The following is an 11860-nucleotide window of genomic DNA, read 5'->3' on the forward strand; positions in this document are numbered from 1 at the left end:
TTTCAGTTGTCCTCATACATGAAATATAGGTAATTTTCAAAGATTTTTCCCCTCAAAACTTGAGATTTTTTCCAAGTAATTATATTAGCCTGATACTAATTAACTTTCTTTCTTTCAGAGACAATCACTGTATTGTTTGAGTGATGTAGGATTTTTCTCTGTATTCTTTACCATCCATCTCTCGTTTGCTCATACACACGTATTTCCCACACATTTTCTGCCTTAGTGGCCCCCTTTGATGGCCACATTATTCCACACATCAGAAATGTATTCTCCTCATCGAATCATGACTAGTTTTTAAAACAGTTTAAAAGATGCTTCCTCCGATAAGCTTTCTCCTATTGCTTTAACCTGTATTAAAGCTTACCCGTGTTTGAATCACAGCTATGTTGTTAGTTATGCGACTTTGGCCACATGCTTAACCTCTCTGTGTGCAACTTCCTCATACATAAAATAGCATTTTGGAAATGTTTGAAAGATTAAATGAGATAATAGAAGCAAAGTGCCTTATTTATGTGTTAATATGATGAACACAGTGATTATCTTCCTATAAGGGGCAATTGTATGATAATCGTTATTCTAATGCTATCCATTGTAATAATAATGTCTAGCTATTAAGTGGCAGAGAATTAAGCAAGTCTTACAAATGCTTGCTTTTTTAAAATAAAATTTATCTTAGTAACCAAGGTGATATTAATGTAGAAGTTCAGCTAGGTTAAAGTAATAGTTAAAAGACTTAGTGCTTTGTGATGTAATGGTATTTTGTTTTGTTTTGCTTGTTTCAAATAGGAGTGTAATGATTGTGTATAATAATATACAGTGACAACACATTTAAACCAATGTGAACATATATACAATGACGTGAACAGCATGGTATTTCAGCTTAAGAGAGGAGGTAATAGCTGTAAGGATGCCTCATCTTCCTGTTTGTGAATCATTAGCAGAGAGGGACGCTTCATGTCTCCACAGTAAAGCCTAAAATGTCTACATTACTTCTTCTCTGGCAAAATTCCACTGGACAAATCTGTTTGCTATTCCAAAATGATATGGATATTTTCCCAGGACTGATTTCAGAGAAGTGAACTGAGCATATTTTCAGGTTTTAAAGGATCATTTTCTCCAGTTTGTCATGACCAGATTTTAAGGATACTGTTATAAAAGTCTTCAGGGAAAAAAATTCTTCTCTGAGAATCTCAGTTTTAAATTACTTCATCTAAAAGAAATCCCGCCACCATATGTTTGCTTGGCCTAGATTTCACTCAAAAAGGCTTTCCTCCTCATACATTCTTTACAGAGAAACAAAATTAAGAGTAGTGTAAGTGCCAGACATTAAACATCTATGGCCTGTGTCAATTTTTAATCAGGTCTCGTCGGCAACATTTAACGGACTCTTGCACTAAACTTAAAAATTGTGGCGAGAGCAATGTGTCTAGAATTTATGAGTGCAAGGAATTCTTAGCCCCCACTTTTCTTTCTGTAAAAATATTATCTTCTTCTTTCCTTGCATAAATTCAAAGTTTATTTCATGTTCACAGTCAAACTTAGCTTATTTAAAATGCATATGATGTCCTCATCTTTTTTGTTTTAAAGTTGCCTTTGATAATTTGTTTCCTTCTTACATTCTTGTGGAGATTAGACATCATTGTGAAAATTCAAAGAATTTAATAAAATAATTTGTGTAACATAATTTTCAACTCATAGTATACATTCAACATTGAATAAATGTGAAAAAGAGGGGACAGAGGGAAGGTATATAAAACTATGGCACTGAATGAATGAACTGATGCAAAATGATTACTTCTACTTAAAAACTAAATGATGATGGCGATTTTTTTTTTTTAGGCAGATAAAGGCTTGTTTTTTATTGAATGAGTGACCTATGCAATTGTTGAGGCCACTATGTACAGAGAAGAGGGGGAGAACTTTATTTCTTGGTCTCTTTTTCCTTGGACAGTCTTGATGATTCCCTCCTTCTTGGCCTGGAGCCACTCTTCCTGGGGCTTGCGGGCTTCCTTGGTCTTAGACCTGCAGGCCTCAGCCTGGTCCACCAGAAGCTTCTTGAGAGCCTGGTCTGCCTTCAGCTGTAGATATGTTCCATGAGATTTCGCTTGTTTTTGAACACGTTACCCTTCACCTTCAGGTACAGGCTGTGATACATGTGGAGGTTAATCTTCTTAGATGTACAGTATCGCCTGAGCAGCTGGCGCAGAACTCTCATCCTCCTCATCCAGGTTACCTTCTCAGCATCGAGCCCAGGAATGGACAGCCACAGGCTTCCAGATGATCAGCCCATCTTTGATCAGCTTCCGGATCTGCTGGCGGGAGTTGGCATTGGCGATTTCATTAGTCTCATTGGGGTCCAACCAGACCTTCTTTTTGCCTCAGCAAAGGACCCTGGAGGACAAGCCTCTTCTGAAGCCTGAGTATACTTGTGACCACTGCCGCAGCAGCGAAAAACAATAGGGAATTTTTAGGTGTAAAGATTTTTAACAGTAGAGTTGCCATACATAAACTAATGTAATGTAATTGTTTAAGGTGGTTACTATTAAAATGTTTTTAAAAGAACTTTGAAAACTTAAACACTATCAGCATTAAAAATTTTATTTATGGATGAAGGTGGTCAAGATGGCAGAGCAGGACACAGAGCTCATCTGCTTCCATGAACATATCAAAAACACATCTACATGTGGAGCGGTTCTCACTGAAAACTGACTGGAGACTGGATGAAAGAACCTTCTACAGCAGAGACTGTATGAAAAATCCAAGCTGAATTGGGTAGGAAGGGAAGGGAAACAAACAGGTCAGGACCTGTACCTCTGGGAGAGGACGCAGAAGAGGAGAGGGATTACAGGACCCACACATTCTCCCTAGGGAGTGAATGGTTCCATCCACATGTTGGGTGCCCCAGCTCTGGGGTCCAACACCAGAAGGACATGTCCCCTTAGCTGGTTTGAAAACCAATGGGGCCTATAGAAGGGCTGTAAGAAAAATGTATAGAACCATCTTTTGGACTCTGTGGAAGAGGGAGAGGGTGGGATGATTTCGGAGAATGGCATTGAAACACGTATACTATCATATAAGAAATGAATCGCCAGTCTAGGTTCGATGCAGGGTGCAGGATGCTTGGGGCTGGTGCACTGGGATGACCCAGAGGGATGGTGTTGAGGGGGAGGTGGGAGGGGGGTTCGGGATTGGGAACATGTATACACCCGTGGTGGATTCATGTTGATGTGTGGCAAAACCGATATTATATTATAAATTTTAAAAAATAATAATAATAATAAAGAAAAAAAAAAACCTAGACTCTGTGTGTGAAGAGCATGCACATACTTGTTTATTCCCAAAACATGACAGAGAAAACAGATTGAAACTGCCCAGGCTTCTGGCTGGTTTCCTGAAACCTACTGAATGAGAGATTATTTGCAAATAATATGCCCAATATCCAAAATATATAAACAGCTCATACAACCCAATATCAAGAAAACAACAGCTTGATGAGAAAATGGGCAGAGGATTGGAGTAGATTTTTTTCTAGAGAAGACATACAGATGGTCAATAAGCACATGAAAGAATGCTCTACATCACTAATCATCAGGGAAATGCAAATCAAAACCGCAATGAGATGTCACCTTATACCTGTCAGAATGGCTGTCAAAACAAAGTCCACAAATAACAAATGCTGGCAAAGATGTAGGAAAAGGGAATCCTGGTACACTGTTAGTAGAAATATAAACTGGTGTAGCCACTGTGAAAGAGAGTATTTGAGATTCGTCAAAACTAAAACTAGAACTACCATATGATCCAGAAATTCCACTCCTGGATGTAAATCCAAACAAAATAACACAAATTCAAAAAGACACATGCACCCCAGTGTTCATAGCAGCATTATTTACAACAGTCAAAATGTGAAAGCAACATGTCTATCAAAAGATTAGTGGTTAAAGATGTCATATATACATAGTATGGACTGTTAGTCATTAAAAAAAAAAAGAATAAAATTCTATCATTCGCAACTACATGGATGTACCTAGAGGGTATTATGCTTAGACAAATGAGTTAGAGAAAGATAAATACTGTTTGTTATCATTCATATGTGGAACCAAAAAAAGAAAAGCTAATGACAAGGATATACTGTATAACATGAGGAATATAACCAATATTTTATAACTATACATGGAGTATCAGTTCAGTTCAGTTCAGTCACTCAGTCATGTCCGATTCTTTGTGACCCCATGGACTGCAGCACACCAGGCCTCCCTGTCCATTACCAACTCCCAGAGTTTGCTCAAACTCTTGTCCATTGAGTCAGTGATGCCATCCAACCATCTCATCCTCTGTCATCCCCTTCTCCTCCTGCCCTAAATCTTTCCCAGCATCAAGGTCTTTTCAAATGATTCAGCTCTTCACATCAGGTGGCCAAAGTATTGGAGTTTCAGCTTCAACATCAGTCCTTCCAGTGAACACCCAGGACTGATTTCCTTTAGGATGGACTGGTTGGATCTCCTTGCAGTCCAAGGGACTCTCAAGAGTCTTCTCCAACACCACAGTGCAAAAGCATCAATTCTTCGGTGCTCAGCTTTCTTTATAGTCCACTCTCACCACCAGCAGCAGCATTTTGTACCTGTAACTTATATCATGGATTTCCCAGGTGGCTCAATGGTAAAGAATCTGCCTGTAATGCAGGAGACCTGGGTTCAATCCCTGGGTCAGGAAGATCCCCTGAAGAAGGAAATGGCTACCCACTCCAGAATTCTTGCCTGGGAAATCCCACGGACAGACAAGCCTGGTGGGCTGCCATCCATGGGATGGCAAAAGAATTAGACACTACTTAGTAACTAAACACCAACTTATATAATATTGTTCAGTAACTATACTCCAACGAAAGAAAAATAAAAATGGAGCTTAGATTTTTTAAATAAAACAAATGCATGAATATGGCCAAACAGAAACAACCTTACAGGTATAGAGAACAGACCGGTAATTACTATCTGTAGAAGGGGTAGAGAAAGGCTGAACAGGGGTAGGGAGTTGAGAGCTACAAACTACTCTGTATAAAATGGATAGGCAGGGAGGTGAGGGAGGCTCAAGAGGGAGGAGACATACAGATAATTATGACTGATTTTCACTGATGTATAGCAGAAACCACCACAGCATTGTAAAGCAATTATGCTCTAATAAAAAAAAATTTTTAATGGATATGCTACAGCACAGGAAATATAGCCAATATTCTACAATAATTTTAAATGGAGTATAATCTGGAAAAATATTTAAGTTCTGTTATATAACTGAAACTATAATATTGTAAATCAACTATACTTAAAAAAATTTGAAAAAATGTAATAATTAAATATACTTTTTGGAGACGATGCATACATACCCATAAAAGAAAAAAAAAAGAAAATTATATTTATGATAGTCTAATACATTTACTACTGGACTGAGGTATATAAATACTTCTATGTGTTTGCACAGAAGTTTTAGAATGAGAGGCTATATAGCTTGTCATGGCCATAATGATTGTCACATTAAATTTTATTATTTATCCTAAGTCAAATACTCATTGACAGAGTTAGAACTAGAACTCAGGTTTTTTCTCTACTGATCCAAAGCCCTCAGCGATGACCCTGTCAGATCCTACCAACAAAAGATCTTATCAGTGTCTCCAGGGGATATTAAGCTTCCTGCATAATTCTAGGGCATGTTCTACCCTCACTCTTCTAATGTTGAAAGTCAAGCATATAAGGTTTCAAGTCAAAGAACACTAATTGTTCCCAACCAACACAGAAAAATGTTCAAGAAGAAATATATTGAAACTGCAGTAATGAATCGAATTTTAGAACTTTAAGTGTAATAGTTACACTAAAAATTATTAAGTACCTTCGCACCAGACTGCTTTAAGTGCTTTGCATCAGTGCATGCTTTACTGTTCATGTTGTTCTTGTTCATTTGCCCAGTCATGTCCAAATCTGTGACCCCACGGACTGCAGCATGCCAAGCCTCCCTGTCCCTCACCATCTCTCAAAGTCTGCCCAAGTTCATATCCATTACTGCTCATAGCTAACTATAAAACAGATACTCTTAGGACCCCATTTTACAGATATGAAAACTGGAACAAAGATGATGCACTAAGTAGCAGAGCTAGTGTTTGAATGCAAGCAAGTCTACACCAGAGTACACACTCAGTCACTCTCACAACTCTTTAATATGTAGTCCATAATGGTGAAGCAATGTATCAAATCAATGTTGGAGTTGGGAGCATCCTCATACGAAATAATCTCTGAATCTTTCTTTCCCTCTGGGGTACAATTATGCTCTCTGGCCCCTGTTAATGGCTAAGACTTTCTTGGACTTCTCAATTTTCCTTACACAATCCCAGGCCATTAGCATGGAGAACATTTACTTCCCCGTGGCTCAGTGTTGGAGAGTCTGCCTGCCAACGCAGGAGACAGGTGTTCGATCCCTGATCAGGGAGGATCCCACACGCCATGGAGCAACTAAGTCTGTGCACCACAACAATTGCAACTGTGCCCTAGAGCCCGTGAGCCACAAGTACGGAGCCCGCGAGCAGCGACTACGGAAGCCTGTGTGCCCTAGCTCCTGGGCTCCACAGCAAGAGAAGCCCGCGCACCGCAAGAGAAGCCGCGCACCGCAACTAGGGAGTAGCTGACACAGCAGAGAAGACCCGCCCAGCAAAAATAAATAAAGAAAATAAAACAAAGCTCTTAAAAAATATGGAGAACTTTTTAACACAGAATCATCGACCAGAGAATTTTGGCTAACAATGACTATCTACCATCTTGACAAAACAACTAATCAGCTGCTAGCAGTCAAGATCCTTCTGATTTTAAGCTTCCCTGGGATATTGTTTTACATGCTTATAAAGACCTCCATGCTTTTACAACTTTCTACTTCATTTTCCCCAGAATAATTTGCTCTTATTAAAGCAAAAAGTCAGTAATCAGAAGCTGCCATACCCTGATACATTGGTATATCCTACAGACATTCTGAAGTTGTGCAAATGACCCTGGTGCATTTTGGAGTATTTTAAGAAAGTCTCCTGGATAATTTTACAAAACATTCCTGGATACGTTGGACTCTCTTAACTCAAGAGTCATGTTTCATGTACAGTATTCAAAGCTGAGGATTAAACACAGGGTAAAATAACCTGATATTTTGTTAAAGAGAACCTGAAACATACTGTGCTGTTTTTACTTTTAAAGAATCCTGGGATCAAAAGCTTACCATTCAACTGGGTTAATTACTGCTAAATCCTCCTAAAAGACAAATGCAGGGGGCAAAATTTATTTAATGGTCCATACACATACTATACTAATGCCAAAATAGCAATAATTTGCTAGAGATTTTTTTTTTTTTGGCCTCTGTTCTAAACGTTCTTAGTTGAAAAGAATCTTCCCATGCTCTTTAACAAGAATTGAGCAGAAAGAAGCCAATTTTTGCCTGCTATCCTCAAAGGAATTCTTTCTAATTGCATTTTTAAATTAACTACTAATGAAATGTGAAAATGAATGCAGAGCCTTGGAAACAGAAGAAAAATAAAAACTGGGAGGATTTGCCTAAAGGAATAGAGAAAATATGAAAGTAAGTGCACTCCTGAGAATTATATGAATAAAATATTACATAGTACAATATGAAACAAGTTTATGACAAAACTGAGTAATATCCAGTGGAATTTGGACCGCCACAAACAAAGAAATGTATTTGTTACAAAGGATTTTTTTTTACACTTTCATTGTTCCTTCATTTATAAAGCAACAAAAAGAAATCATCATAAGCATTGCATAGTGATTCAAGATGACCTGGGGAGCTGTTGAGCTTGTGTGAGATCTGGGACAACAGACAATTGTTAACGAAGAGCCACTGAGAGAGTTACAGCGAAAGACAGCAAATAAGATGTATGAAAATGGCTCAAAGACAACGTGGCAATTTACAACAAATTACAACTCCCCAAAGTCAAGTATGGAAAAATTAGATGACTTCTGAGGGACTTTTCAGAACATTTCTCCAAAACCTTTAAGTTTAAAGAAATTATTTAATAAGGAAGCTGTCAGTGTCTACATTTGGTCTAAAAAACTATTTTATGATATCAACTCTAAAATGCTATCATACACTGAAAAATTCCCTCTTCCATTATTTAAATGATTATGCTTTTTGTTCAGTATGCTTTACAGGAGAACCCTAACAATTACCATTCTTTTCAGACTCTTGGAAAAAAATTCAGTAGCAATATATTAATGAAAAATATCACATCTAGTTTAAAACAATTTTTATACAAAGATTGGTTTTTGCAGTATTTCTGAAAAACTGTAGTAGTGTACATCATCATGAGTAAAGACTGTCTTTTGAGAACCAATTTTAAAAAATTTATAACACCCTCTCTAAATAAAAGAAATAAATATTTATTGAGTCAAGTATAAAAAAACAGAGTTTGTATTTTCTACCTATATGACACTGACAGTTTTTTCAGTTAAGGGCTCAGTTGCGTCTGACTCTGCAACCCCATGGACTGCAGCATACCAGGCTTCGCTGTCCATCACCAACTCCTGGAGCTTGCTCAAACTCATGTCCATTGAGTTGGTGATGCCATCCAACCATCTCATCTTCTGTCGTCCCCTTCTCCTCCTGTCTTCAATCTTTCCCAGCATTGGGGTCTTTTCCAATGAGTCAGTTCTTCATATCAGGTGGCCAAGTATTGGAGCTTCTCCTTCAACGGTCCCTCCAATGAATATTCAGAACTGATCTCCTTTAGGATAGACTGGTTAGAGTTCCTTGCAGTCCAAGGGACTCTCAATACTCTTCTCCAATACCACAATTCAAAAGCATCAATTCTTCAGTGCTCAGCTTTCTTCATGGTTCAACTGTCACATCCATACATGACTACTGGAAAAACCACAGCTTTGACTAGACGGACGTTTGTCAGCAAAATAATGTCTCTGCTTTCAATTATCCTTCAATAAAAAATAAATTAATTTTAAAAAATAACCTCAAAAAATGTTGGGGGAAAAAAAATGCTGTCTAGAGTTGGTCACAGCTTTTCCTCCAAGGAGCAAGTGTCTTTTAATTTCATGGCTGCAGTCACCATCTTCAGTTATTTTGGAGCCCAGAAAAATAAAGTCTGACACTGTTTCCATTGTTTCCCCATCTATTTGCCATGAAGTGATGGAATCAGATGCCATGATCTTAGTTTTTTGAATGTTGAGCTTTAAATCAACTTTTTCACTCTCCTCTTTCATCAAGAGGCTTTTTAGTTATTCTTCACTTTCTGCCATAAGGGTGGTGTCATCTGCATATCTGAGGTTATTGATATTTCTCCTGGCAATCTTGATTCCAGCTTGTGCTTCATTGAGCCCAGCATTTCTCATGATGTACTCTGCATAGAAGTTAAATAAGCAGGGTGACAATATACAGCCTTGACGTATTCTTCTCCCAATTTGGAACAAGTTCATTGTTTCATGTCTGATTTTAACTGTTGTTTCTTGACCTGCATGCAGATTTCTCAGAAGGCAGGTAAGGTGGTCTGGAATTCTCTTGAAGAATTTTCCATAGTTTGTTGTGATCTACACAGTCAAAGACTTTAGTGTAGCCAATGAAGCAGAAGTAGATGTTTTTCTGGAATTCTCTTGCTATTCTATGATCCAACAGATGTTGGCAATTTGATCTCTGGTTCTTCTGCCTTTTCTTAATCCAGCTTGAACATCTGAAGTTCTTGGTTCACATACTATTGAAGCCTAACTTGGAGAATTTTGAGCATTACTTTGCTAATGTGTGAGATGAGTGCATTTGTGCAGTAGTATGAACATTCTTTGACATTGCCTTTCTTTGGGATTGGAATGAAAACTGACCTTTTCCAGTCCTGTGGCCAGTGCTGAGTTTTCTAAATTTGCTGGCATATTGAGTACAACATTTTCACAGCATCATCTTTTAGGATTTTAAATAGCACATCTGGAATCCCATCACCTCCACTAGCTTTGTTCATAGTGATTCTTCCTAAGGCCCACTTAACCTCACACTTCAGAATGTCTGGCTCTAGGAGAATGATCACACCATTGTAGTTATCTGGGTCATGAAGATCTTTCTTGTATAGTTCTTCTGTGTATTCTTGCTACCTCTTCTTATTATCTTCTGTTTCTGTTAGGTCAATACTGTTTCTTTTATTGTGCCCATCTTTGCATGAAATATTCTCTTGGTATCTCTAATTTTCTTGAAGAGCACTCTAGTCTTTCCCATTCTATTATTTTCCTCTATTTATTTTCACTGATCATTTAGGAAGGCTTTCTTATCTCTTCTTATTATTTTTTGGAATTCTGCATTCAGATGGATATATCTTTCCTTTTCTCCTTTGCCTTCTGCTTCTCTTCTTTTCTCAGCTATTTGTAAGATCTCCTTGGACAATCATTTTGCCTTTTTGCATTTCTTTTCTTGCAGATGGTTTTGATCATAGGCTCCTGTACAATGTCATGAACCTCCATCCATAGTTCTTCAGGCACTCTATCAGATTTAATGCCTTGAATCTATCTCTCACTTCCACTGTACAATCATAAGGGATTTGATTTAGGTCATACCTGAATAGTCTAGTAGTTCTCCCTGCTTTCTTCAATTTAAGTCTGAACTTTGCAATAAGGAGTTCTTCCTGGTCTGAGCCACAGTCAGCTCCTGGTCTTGTTTTTGTTGACTGTATAGAGCTTCTCTGTCTTTGGCTGCAAAGAATATAATCAATCTGATTTCGGTATTCACCATCTAGTGATGTCCATGTGTAGAGTCATCTTATGTTGTTGGAAGAGGTGTTTGCTATAACCAGTGCATGATACTGTATGACTCATTTAATCCAATTTCTTATCTGTAAACAGGAAGTGGTCATATCTATTTTACTTGTTCATGAGAACTAAGTGTGGGAGCCTGTGTAAAATGCTTCACATACATTAAGATTCAGTAAGATTTTGTCTCCTGCCTTATTCTGAGTAAAGAATGCATTCTTCCTAAATATTCTTTATCAGCCATGGAGATTATAGGAAGAGGTTTTAAATTAAAGATAATAAAAAGGGTAAAAATTCAATAAACAATAAATAAGTTATCTCAGTGCTATATTAAAGACATATTCATGCTGAATATGGTAGAAAAGAATATGTTTCAAATTTAGGAATTAATGATTCTAATTTATGTGACTGTGTAGTTAAAAATAACATACAATCTGAGTTTTACATTGCTACATACTGGTCTTTAATGCTAACTTTGAACTACAGTCAATAGTAATAACCAGAAATGGTTTAGTAGTTTCCTCAGATGAAGTATTTAAAAATAAATGGTTAAATAATTTAAATTGATTAACAATCTAATCCAATAAGTTTCCTCTCATAAACACCTATTTTCTAGAAGACTTTAGACCAAGATGGCCAAGAAACCAAGATACCAAAACATCCCCCCACCATCTTCACATGAAGATCAACAAAAACTTCACCAACACAGTACAACAAAAACCTGAGAAAAACCCACAGAAAGAGAAGACAGCTTCATTTCTAGCTGCATCATCCCATCTTCCAAACTGCTCAGAGCCAAGTGGGATATCCCCAGCTAGAAAGAGTTATTCTTCCTTGAAAAGGGAGAATCAGTCAGGTAATTAATCAGCTTCCCCAGTCTTCCAGGGCAGGAAGCTCCCACTTGGTTATTTCCTCATCCAGACCAGCAAAGCCAAGACATACAGGACTCACAGAAACAAGGAAGAAAAGCAGAGACTACCTGTAAAAGTCACACAGCAGAACAGCCACACTACCCAGTGACAGTGAACTGCTTGAATGGATAAACCCAGCAGTTTTCACCACTGAAGAAGCAACAAAAGGCTAGCAAA

General features: G+C 37.7%; 1 pseudogene; it reads right to left on the reverse strand.

The window, feature by feature from the left end:
* Positions 1-1924: 1924 nt before the first annotated feature.
* LOC138082375 (large ribosomal subunit protein eL19-like) lies at positions 1925-8582 on the reverse strand (annotated as a pseudogene).
* Between the last annotated feature and the right edge of the window lie 3278 nt (positions 8583-11860).

This window comes from Capricornis sumatraensis, chromosome 7, assembly GCF_032405125.1.
Source record: "Capricornis sumatraensis isolate serow.1 chromosome 7, serow.2, whole genome shotgun sequence".
Taxonomy (NCBI): Eukaryota; Metazoa; Chordata; class Mammalia; order Artiodactyla; family Bovidae; genus Capricornis; species Capricornis sumatraensis.